Here is a 12719-nt window from a genome sequence, read left to right on the forward strand (position 1 = left end):
TAGACTACGGCAACGCCCTTTACGCCGGAACCACCGCCAAGCTCCAGAAGAGACTCCAGCAGATCCAGAACGCCTCGGCCAGACTCATCCTCGACATCCCCCGACGCAGCAACATCTCTGGACACCTGAGAGATCTGCACTGGCTCCCGGTCAACAAGAGAATCACCTTCCGTCTCCTCACCCACGCGCACAAAGCCCTACACGACCAAGGCCCGAGCTACCTCAACAACCGGATCAACTTCTACACTCCCAAGCGCCTCCTCAGATCAACCAGCCACGCCCTCGCCGCCGTCCCCCGCATCCGAAGAGCGACTACAGGAGGAAGGTCCTTCTCCTACCTGGCCGCCAAGACCTGGAACTCACTCCCGACCGACCTGCGCCTGACCCAGGACCACCTCTCCTTCAGGAAGAAGCTCAAGACCTGGCTGTTCGAGCAGTGACGGCACCCCCCCCCCAACCCAGCGCCTTGAGACCCTACGGGTGAGTAGTGCGCTCTATAAATGACCTGATTGATTGATTGATTGATGAGGGATGAGCAGCCTGTTTGGGACTTTCCAAGTTACTGGGGGCATGGCACTTAAACCATTTTAGACCTGCCTGTTTCTTGCTCTGAACTGATACTTTTTTTAATTTCAAATGCCAGAATGAACATATTAATCTTGCTGCACATTCACTTAGTTCTACACAACTATATAGATTATCTGAATACGCCTATGTGAACAGCTAATAAACTATCAAACTAGAATTAAGGAAATGTTATACATATGCAAACAATACTAACTGCCACATGGGTATATAAATGAGAAATGTGCACTCAAACTAAATGAATATATGAAATAAAATAGTGGTACATAAGTAGAAAATGCAAAGCTTACAACATCCCCCGAATGACAGGGAAGAATTCTAATGATTATGTGTCTATGCACACTGATAAAGGTAAAAGCGTGGTAAAATGTCTTATGCCTAATTTAACTATGCGGCTTGTGGCAAAAATAAAAACGAATCCAGAAAGGGGATAAAAACAAAAAATGTGGCTTAAGATGGCTATAAAGACAAACAGAAGCAGCTTCTGATTGTCTGTTGACTTTTTCTTTTACTGAGGTTTTATCATTATGAAACAGATGACATGTTCAAGCATCGCATCGGAAATACACAGAGGGAGGAGGTAATGGTGTTTCCAAGTCTACGTGTAATAGAAAACTCAGAAATATTAAGGCAAAGTCCAGTGATAGTGGTGCCTAGCCTACCATTAAAGATGATGAGCATGATGTGATTGAAAAGTGAAAATGTTTCCACTGCAGATGAATACGGCATCTGAGGTACTGCAGCTGTAGCTATTGAATCATTATGTGAAGCAACACTGAAGGTGTTTAAGAATTGCGAGATTGTTGGTACAATGCACTCAAACTCAGTAGCTTTAATAATTGGTAACTACATTGCATTGCAGTAGGCATGATGCTCTCTGACTGATCAACTTACTTCCCATGAATCAACAGGAAGCATTGCTTCTTGTTTCAGGGGAACAGTAAGAACAACAGTTTCAAAACAGTATAAACATTGAAACACAGTTCTCAGTAGAAGAGCCTGAAGTTTGCAAAATCAAAAAGTCTGGTGTAGACTTAGCTCAGCAAGGAGTTCTCATCCGAGATTGCAATAGTTTTGCAGCATTAATATTCAGTCGGGTAGGGTACGTTTTTATTATTATAACTTTTATTTCTTCGATAGGAACAAATAAAAAGTATACACCTAACAATGAGAAAAGCAGTTGACACAATAGAGGTCTTAAAACAAAGAAACAAAAAAGGACGGGCTGAACCCAAAAATAGAATTCAGCAAGCCAGATCCAAAGTTTATAAAAAAATGGATGATGCCAGTTGTGTTCAAGACAAGGAACACAGTGTGTAGCTGATCAGGAAATGGGATGGAAATTGGATTTGAAAACATTTCAGAATGGTGAATGGACTGTTTGAAGGGCAAACTTTTCCGCTACAGAGGTTAAAGGTACCTCTTTCTGAGTTAGATCTGCAATAAGCTAGTTTAATTTATCCAAGTGTATATTTATCATGTCAATTTTTTTTTTATCATGAAGCACTTTCAAAAGTCTTCATCGGTAGAGGATAAAATATAATACAACATTATACTATTTATTTAATAGTTTACAGAGAAAACCTCGGCCAATCCACAACAAGATCCATTTGTTTAAGTTATGTATGAACTATTTCTTACAAGCTTATGTTAAGGAGGAATGAAAAAAGCACGTAAAAAAATGTTGATGAGCAAGTTTGCAATTCAAATGAGTAAAGGCCACATGTATAGTGATAGAATCACAAACTAGTGAGTGTCCTAGGGGGTTAGTGCCTGAAGATCTGCTAATGAAAGCATGATTGCCTTTTGTCAAACAAGCTTGAATAGAAATTTCCTTGCATGTTGTCTGCTGCAGGCTGCAAAAGTATGATTTTTCTAGGAATCACACATGTTCTGAATAGGGTACCAGTTCCCCGAATTTGCCAACAGTTAACTCTCAAATGCAAAAAATTCCCAGCCGTAGTGGTGCAAGATATATAATTTTTTTTTGTACCAACTGCAAGCTGTGCAGCGCGGTTTGGTAGAACACACGCTTATGCACATTTATGATTAAAAAAAATGGAATTAGTAGAATGTTCTGTGTTCATTACAGAATTTTTTTAGTCTGAAAAGTTTAATCCTACTCCAAATTTACATCAATCACATTTTGCGTCACTGCTCACTGCACCTGGCTAAGTTGTAGGGCTTGTGCATTCGGAATACTAGCTTCAGTAGCCGCGTCAAGTGCAGGTATTGAGTAAACTATGACTATCTGCTCGCCCTGTGCCACCAGACGCTCTAGGTGAAAATAGCTGTCTGAACTGCTGTGAAAATTTTCTTAATGATCAATAAAATATGGAGGTCATCTGTTCCGCATGTAAACTGTATGTGTAGTCTGAAGAGTTAAAGACAACTGTAATTATTAGGTCCATATTGTTGTCCTGTGCCTGTAAGTACTTAGTCATGTCTGCTTGCAGTACATGCAAGATAGCGGTGTGTTTTTGTCCAATTCTTTTCAGAAGACATGGGTGCAATTAATTCAAATAAGGGATTAACTCAGTCAGCATAATGTGGCAAGTCCAGAAACCCATCAAGGCTGCAACTTTCTCAGTGTGTTTAGAGATAGTAAAGTATCACACTTCTGTAGAAATTCAGATGCCAGTACTGGATTATTCAAATCCAAGAAATATGATCTTGAGATATGCAATTTACGTTTTTTTACATTTAATTTGCATCCATGCTATGATAAGAGTGTCACTATTCCGTCCTTCCTATCGAAGTGTATTAGCAGATAATCAACTGTGATAAAGATTTTATTATAAGATAACACCTTCAGATTTTCTTTTAAGAGCTCCATTAATCTTGCTGCAAAGAACCCAGACCTATGTTTACACGCTTGAGATAATCTCATAAAGGAGTGCTGAAATCTGCCAAACAAGAAAGCAGGTAGAGACTGTGTATCAGGGGCTCTAGTTTAACTTAAAAACCTGTTCGATATTGTATGTTGTTTTAGTTTTTTGCCTATGTTTGTTATCAGTCCAGTAACTATTAGCACTGCATGCGTCTTTCTGTGTGAATATAAAGATATATAACCTCAAACTATCCTATATGTGTTATCTGGCTTCAACAACAGAACAAGGAGAGAGTTCAGAGTTGAACAAAAAGGCACTATTGTACCTTAATGCTGTAGTTGATCTAGGATGAACATTATATCATGCTTTGCATACAAGATACGGCCCAAGTTTAGGATTTCTAGACCCTTTGGCAAAAGTGCATTCTTGATGCCAACTTAAACCACCCGAATATTATAGGAGCATATTACGTTCTGGGCAGTGATCAGTCCCCTAGGACTCACAGGGTAAATAGTTTTTATTGGTTTGAAATCTGTTTTCATCTTGAATAGATACACTCAAGAATATACACTAGGAATAGATGTTATGACTTAATTAAAATCAAATTCTCTCATAGTGCAAATAATGTGTATTATTGTAACTGTAAAGGTAAAAAAAACAGTGTCAATGGGAACATATATAAACACGTATTAAAAAGAATTGCAACATTTTAATGGTGTTCTATAATGTCCCTGCATAAAATGATTGACTCAGTCTCTGTTCTCTAATCCTTCTCCTCTTACCTCTAGCTAATCTGTTTTACAAACTCATACAGGTCCTTTTGGTGCTAAAATGGGCTCTCACCTGCATACCTTACTTGAACAACAGAAGTGTTCTACATGAAGAAGGTTGTTGTCTGTATATGTACTCAATAACTATCGCAACGCCAGCAACCCAATGAAGCCAAGTTGGCTCCAATGTGCCTGCCTGCCGATGGCCTTCACAAAGTATGTTTACAGCTTCTACTTGTGTGATCCAATCACCCAGTAAGCTGAAGATTCCTCTTTCCCTTGTACTTGTTTGTACCTGTCTTAAGTATATTTTTCTAAATATTTTGAAACGGGCAGGCCAGGCCTCACATGCAAGATATAAAATGTGCAAAATTCAAGAATTACCATATTAATCGTGTTGTACCCTCACCTATTTCTATAAAACGTTATATATTATGTGAATACACATATATGATTAATTGATACATTATCAAACTATGACAGAGTATGCTATATGCCAAAATGTCATATGCGCTTGTAATGAGAAATGTGCACTCAAACTAAATGAATATATGAAATGTATGAAATGCAATGGAGGGTACAGAAGCATAAAATGCTAAGATTACCCCAGAACCAAGGTGAGCTATCTGATCAGTCTGTGAGACTGTGATAATTGGCTTTAGATTAGGTCATGTCATTGCCAATGGAAAAATATTTAGGTCCTAAATTAGAGTGGGTGGACCAGAAAGTACTCAGGTTCCTGGATTTTCACCTCCTTTAAGATGTTAAGTTGATAGAAAATCTGCCAGTAAATTCTCCACCAAATGTAAGACTTTTTCCAGAAGTCAAATTTATGGTTACAGTCCAACTCTAAATCACTCATCTTCTCTTGAATTTAATTTAATTTGTTATTTTATTTAATGCGATTTTATATAGCGCAAACTTTACCCAAAGGTGTCAGAGTGCTTTACAAAAGGACCAGTTACATTACATAAGAACTTTGGGATACATGAGTTACATAAAAGATACAAACAGAAAAACTCTAAATTCACAAAAGGATGATAGTAAGTACATATGTCTACTACAGATACTAGTGGTTAGAGTTGCATATATACAAGTTGTATGTATATACAAGTTCTTGTATGTTTTGAATTGCAGTTTCAGGCTTTCTGCTCACATATAGCACACTGGTAGTGTAGACTGTTTTGCTCGCAGTCTGGAGCAGGAGCTTGTGTTTTCTTGATTAATGTCTTTTCTATACATCTGTATGGAAGAACAGGGGTTTAGGGTCTTTATGAAATCAGATTTGTGTAATTGAAGCTTTGGATCCTACCTGCAGATTGCTGGAGATAATCCATAGGGAGCCATAGTTCCTCTCTGGTGATGGTAGAAAAAAGTAGTCATCAGCAAAAGAGTGTGGTTTCCTCTAGGCCCTCTCAAATAATTGGAAAATACTTGCTGCTTGCAAACAAGGCTGCAAGATAGGGTATCCCACAGGCACAACAGGTCAGATAGTCGATAGATTAGATGATTTCTCTACCACAGCAATTACCCTCTACACTTAATAGTAGTGCGCCAAAGCATGTTCCTGGTCACTTACATTGTTGCCGTTGTTTCTATAAGGATGTCAGGAGATCGATTCTTCAACCTCCATGCTTTGAAGTTATGCCATGACAAGATAGGAAAGCACTGGATTATAAAATAGGATGATTCTTGTGGCCGCATCACTGTGGAAGAAAGTAGACTACACAGCTACTGGAACATATGTTATTCTCATGGGAGAGTATTTATGTATGTAACTTTCTATATAGCACGGAACAATGTTTACAAGGGTGTTGCCTCGTTTTACCTTATAACAATAGAGATATAGATTTATCCATCAATGAACAGTACAACTACTGTAAGTAGAAGGGAGACTGAAAAGGGGGGCTTCAGGTCAGGAAAGAGTTGGGAACTAGAGTTTGAACTGAAGCAAATTCTGTAGCACATCCCTTAAGGATCATGTTTCGAAAGAACATTATCTCTGACTCAATGGTGAAGAAACATGCTATTGAGTGTCAAGGTTGTGACTGAACTTCAGCTTAAGTTTTCTCTCAAACTGCAGCAAATATTCCTGACTGGAAAAGTGTCTCAAAGGTTTGGAGTACCCCTGGATTATGACATTACTTGCTGAAATTGAATTTCCTTGATTGTAGTCAGAGTTTCGCTTTACCTCTCTCCTTTTTAATTCTCACAAGAGATCTTCAGGGAAGAGCAAGGTATGGTGTATGCTTAAAAAATGAATGCTTCCAGATCCCCTTTCAGAAGGCCACGGGGCTAGCATTGGCTAATGGGTCCCACCGTGGAAGTTACGGCCTTTTATTCTTGATGTACCGGTACTCGTCCAACTATGGATTCTGACCAGCTAGGCCAACTACCCCTTCTACATTTGACTGTCTGTAGTAACGTGGTCGAGAAGTCCAAGTTTCCCTCGGACAAGAGAGTGAACACAGGCTCATAAATCAAAATGCGGACAGCAGCAGCAATGTTCATGGTCAGGCCAAATACTCACTTTTATGAAGTAAGAGAAGTATTTTATTTCTATCCCTAAACACACAAGGGAAACATACATTCACAAACAACTACACAATCCCCCTGAGGTCAGAGCTTTTCCCCGGGCACACTCCCTCCACACTTTTAATGGTACTGGTTATTCCCCATTCACAATAGGAAACATCCAAGGTAAGCCCCACTAGTAGTCTGAGTCTCAAGTGTCCACTAGGACTCTGTTTTTAAAGTCAACAGTGTTTCAGTGCAAGTTCCCCTGGGGCCGACTGGCCCAAAATCAGTCTTACCCCGCACCTTGCAGGAATGGAGTGACTGAAGTTCCTGGGTGTGCCACTTTCACGGGTACTGGAGCAGTAGCAGTTGATTGAGGTGAGTTCGCTGCACGTAGTGCAAATGGGCTACATTCTGGGATCGAAGAGTATTCACATTTGGTTGTGCCTTCGCAGTGACCGGAGGGTCTCAACAGCTCTTCTGCACAGGCTCAAGTTATGATTCAGATCTTGGTGGACGGGGTACTTAGGCAAAACGGTGAAGGATATCCCATCCGCTGAAAATTGAAATCCCATTATAGCCTAAGGGACATTTCGGCGGACAGGACATTATGACGGAGTAACCCGTCCGCCAATATCTAAATCGGTTCTCTAGTGTCTCTGGTTCATCCCTTGATGGGGGTGTTGATATGTAGCTCCTGGTTCGAATCCTACATCCCGGGCAGGTGCACAGGGTCCACAGTGGCCTCACACCTCTCGGCGACAACTCCAACCAGGTCACATGACTTGCTTGTCCCGGTGACCCACCCCCCCATGGCATATAGGGTCACTGTATCCTCACAGTGCATGGGCTCTAGCCCGATCAGCATAGCAAAATAATCGGTGGACCCTCCCGGCATTTGCAGTCACAGCCCACTTCTGCACACGTGCTACAGCCTTACCAAATGGCAGTCTTCTCACAGTGGCCCCTCCTGGCACTTGAGCATGCCGCTCTCCCACTATAGATGGGCTCCGGCCCAACAGCGCAGTGATGCACACAATTCATGGCAGCCCTCCTCTGACATACTAGGGTCACTGACTTCAATCTGCACTTTGGCAACAACCCGATCAGTGCAGCAGCCATCTCCTCTCACCTCGCAAAAGGAGTCCACTCAACCAGGCTCCCCTACTGGACCTCGTTCCCTCCAACACTCTCCTCTCCCTCACAGAACACACTGGTCTTGGCAAGCGCTTTTGGATTCCCTGTGTGATGTGCTCTCACCCAGAAGGGAAACTACTAGCAGGCCTTGCCACCAGTCCAGGCAGACGTCTTGCAGAGCTTCCCCTCCTTACACAGCCCATCTGGCTGCTTGGCAGATGTCAATTCTTGGGGTCTCAAACTCATCTCCTTTTAGCCAATTTTCAGACACCAAATGTGATTTTGGGTCTTTGAAGTTTTATGTTGGGGTTCTGCTTCTTTTGAAGTATACACTCCTCTGCTCACCCTTCCTCTTGAAAAGCAGTCTGTCATGCAGGAGCTAGTTCAAAGCGGATAGCCCTACTACACTGGACATGGGAGTGGCTCGAGTTCACACCTGAATGTCGGTCACAGTAATATGTATATCAAAAGTTTAACCCAGAGCCCCAGCCTTACTCTTTATGATTTTCTTATCAGCCCCATCTCTTTCCTGAGATGTTTCCTTGGGACCTCTCACTGAATCAAAGTGCTCCCTTTGAAGTGTACAGGGGAAGCCTGGCTCTGCCTTCTCCAGTGTGTGTCCACCCAGGTTACAGGAATGCAGCAATACACACATTTGTCTGGGATTTCTCTACCTCCTCTCCATGCAGGTTTGGGTATCCCAAAATGGAACCCAGGGGCCTCCATGTTTGGTACCACCCAAAGGCACATATACACCCTGTGTGGGTACACAACCTACACACTCTGCACAGCACTACATCCTTCATGTACTGTACCACTTGAACGCACACAATCACCCAGAACATGCACTCACCATGCACACACTGTTAAGTACTACATTATCTCCATATTGTACCCTTTGTAGGCACACATACACCCAGCACAGATATACCACATCTGCAATGCGCAGCATCTCACAACAAACCGATGTAGACCAAGGGTGAGTTAACCACACATCAGCGGAACTTTAAAAATTAGTGAGCCTGTAGGCTTCACTCCAGTGACATAGGTGAACAAGCATTGGCATAGCCAATAAGTCTCGCCTTTGGGACGTTATAAGTGTTTAGCGAGAGGTATTGGCAATGTTTTTAAGGTATGTTGTAGAGCGATGTGTTCTTATATATTTACTGTAATAACTACTGTAGCAACCATGGTGTTTATTCACAAGGCAGTAAACCATAGACTGTATTTACTAGCCCCATGTGCTACTGGTGCATCTGTTTTTATATGTGCAAAAGGAACGTACTGGTAGCGCAAGGGCCTTATAAATTAGCCCTCGTGTTTTAAGTAAAGCGTGTAAGCCATATTATGTGCCACTAAATGTATTGCAGTGTACGCATTTCTTCAGTAATGTGGCGTTCAAAACATATTTATTAATAGAAGGAGACAAAACAAATGTCCTTATTTGTGTGCGCATGTTGTGCATGTAATGCTGTTTCATTTGCAGTCTCAGGGCATATTCGTTTTGCTGCTTCACTAGCAGTCGTCTCAGGTCACACATACACACATGCAACTCTGTTTCGCCTGCAGTCTTGGGTCCTTACACATGCATTGCTGTTTCACCTGCAGTCTTGGGTCACACATGCCTTGCTGTTTCACTAGCTGTCGTCTCCGGTCACACATACATGCAATGCTGTTTCAACTGCAGTCTCGGGCCATATATCGCTTGGGCTTTACCTCCTTGCACACGTCTAGCACTACAGACAGGTCACTCAGCGCGGCTGCCTCCACATCAGTCCCGGGGCTTAATCGCGATGTTACTATTGTTGTCCCATACGAGCTGTGGTAGCAGATCACACATGCAGTATGCAATCCGTGTGCCCTGGGAACACTCCCTGCCAATGATCTAGGGAGCACTGAGGGAGATGGGCATTGTAACAACAGTAATACTCCAGGGTGAATGATTGCAGGAAGTTGCAGGAGGGGGGGGGGCTACGGTGCAAACGGTGTCCCGACGCCAAGAGGAGGGAAAGGGTTGGAAAAGAGTGGGTAGCCAAGCTGGGCAGCAGGGGAGTGAGTGCAGTCAGCGACACAAGAGAAAGGAGTGCTGAGAGCCTGCATCACTCCAAGAAAGGCAGATACCATGAGCAGCAGGCAGCCCGGGGCTGTGGCAGGCGGAGGAAGCCGGACGGGCACTCCCAGGTATAACGACCTGCTGTGGGGGCATCAGGAGGGGGCGCAAGGGAGTAATAAACAAACACATTAACAAAATGTGTCTGTCTGGTGATTTTTCGAAAATTGCGGAGGCCTGTACGCTGCCGAAAAGTAAGCCATCAGCATTTGATGTGCACGCTCATAGAAAGCAGTCAATAACAAGCAAAAGCGAAAGCACGGCACAGCGCGTTGCGTGTAACCTGACCCACCAGGAATGCAGCTGCCACCCTGCACGATACTGCTCGCTCCCGAGAGCAAACCGCCATGGAAGTGAACATCAGGAAAGGAGGTGGGACATGACCCGCCTTTGGCCATTTGCGTGCTTTCATTATTGAAAGACACACGCAAAAGCCAATCCGATGTGTGGTAGGAGTCAGACCCACACAGAGAAGTTTTGAGTACTTACAAAAATCCTCCCATAGGGTAGCGCATGCGCACTGCGCTAGGCTTGACCTAAAAAGAACCTGTTCACTCCTTCTCATCCCTACACTCTATGCTGTCACCACCACAGTCATACTATCTCCTTGTGAAGTTAGTAGCCTCTCACCACTATGAGGGTAGCGCTTTGGGTGGCACTTCCGTCCAACCAGACTGTAATCCGTGAGATATGCCTATGTCATGGTGCACACAAATAAATCTTGTTTGCCAATGACAACAAAAATCGTCATTAGCGATCCAGACATCTGTACAGTTGGGCACTCAGGGCAGGTGTGCACGTCCATTGCCATGCAGAGGACTTTTCCATCCCAACAAGCTCTAAGACTTTATAGCAAGGGACTTTGAACACGTATGCAAGAGACGGTCTAGCCAAACTACTTCTACTGACTTCATAAAATGATTGTAAAAAAGCATTGTGCTGGGGAACCAGTGCACAACATATTGCGAGATGTCATATGAAAGTTAATCGGTACACACAATATCAGTATACTGGACGTGGTAGTATGCAGAGTATTGCAAGAGGACATGGAGATGGTAACCTACCTGACAGATGTTAATGAGCTGATACACATACGGGATTGTGAATGTCATGATTCTGTGACCTAGTATGCATGGTATTGTGAGATGGTCGTGAGCTGGTACACACTTGGTATTCAGAGAAGTTCTGACTTAGGTGAACTTGTGCTCAAGACATTTTAAGATGGTGGAGTCTTATTGTGAGAGGACATGCTGATTGATGACCTGTGCACAGTGTACTGTGTGTTAGTGATCATTTGGAATGATACTGAGAACCTGTGTGCAGAGTATTGATTGTGAGTTACTTCATGTGATATTTTGAGAAGTATTGACACTTGTGACTTGGTGTACAGGGGATTGTGAGGTGATGGTGAGCTGTGAGAAGGCTTGATGATGTTGACCTGTGAACAAAGTATTGTGTGTTGGAAGCTAACTGGCACACAAGGTTTTGTGAGAAGACATGATGCTGGTGACCAGGTACACAGGGCATTGTGAGAAGACATGATGCTGGGGACCAGGTACACAGGGTATTGTGGGATGACAGATGCTGTGGACCTGGTACACAGGGTATTGTGAGATCCCAGATGCTGGGACCTGGAACACAGGGTATTGTAAGATGACGAATGCTGGTGATGGTACACAGGGTATTTTGAGGTGACAGGATGCTGGTGACGGTACACAGGGTATTGTGAAGTGACAGGATGCTGGGGGCCTGGTACACAGGGTATTGTGAGGTGACAGATGCTGGGGACCTGGTACACAGGGTATTGTGAGGTGACAGATGCTGGGGACCTGATACACAGGGCATTGTGAGACAACAGATGCTGGTGACCAGGTACACAAGGTATTGTAAGATGACAGGATTCTGGGGACCGGATACACAGGGAATTGTGAGATGACAGGATGCTGGGACCTGGAACACAGGGTATTGTGAGATGACAGGATGCTGGGACCTGGAACACAGGGTATTGTGAGGTGACAGGATGCTGGGACCTGGAACACAGGGTATTGTGAGATGACAGATGCTGGGGACCTGATACACAGGGTATTGTGAGAAGACATGATGCCGGTGACCAGGTATACAGGGTATTGTGAGAAGACAGATGCTGGTGACCCTGTGCACAAGGTATTGTGAGAAGACATGATGCTGGTGACCCGGTGCACAAGGAAGGTATTTTGAAATAGTGGGTCGTTAGCAAACGGGGTGTTGTTATGAGATGACATTATCGGGTGGAAAGGTCAGAGAGGCCCTGCTCCCTGCGGTCAGTCCCCGGCTCCCTGCACTGTGATGGGTGGGCGCCGGGCGGGGTGATATCCGTCACTCGCTCTCTAGTATGATATCTAGGTCATGTTCGCTTCCTGTACAGTGTAGCCCCCTGCGGCCTCTGTCGATAAAGTACTTCAGGAAATAATGAGCAGCGGCCATCAAGGCAGAACAGGTGTGAGGGAAGCCACCGCACGCAGCAGCTGACCTTTTCGTGGCACGGAGTCAAATCCGGATTAACCGCAAATAAACGCGTCAAACAAGAAAACCTTCCCAATGGTGGTTCATTGTTCTGAATTAGCAGGGTGAAACTGTGCTTTCTACTCTAGCGCTTAATGTGGGGGGAAATAGGCCCTCTTAACATGCTGGAATCCAGCGCTTCACGGAGGCGTTAGAACTCGGAGGGAAGGGTTTACTCAGGAATTTAAAATAGAGATGAAACTACCGCCTCCCTATCCATTTATAGGA

At 43.7% G+C, this 12719-nt stretch overlaps 1 protein-coding gene across 1 annotated transcript in view; it reads right to left on the bottom strand.

Moving 5' to 3' along the window:
- AFAP1L2 (actin filament associated protein 1 like 2) overlaps nt 1-12719 on the bottom strand; it is a 523453-nt gene that overhangs the window by 277496 nt on the left and 233238 nt on the right. The window lies entirely within an intron of this gene.

Source organism: Lissotriton helveticus, chromosome 5_1 (assembly GCF_964261635.1).
Source record: "Lissotriton helveticus chromosome 5_1, aLisHel1.1, whole genome shotgun sequence".
NCBI classification, from domain to species: domain Eukaryota; kingdom Metazoa; phylum Chordata; class Amphibia; order Caudata; family Salamandridae; genus Lissotriton; species Lissotriton helveticus.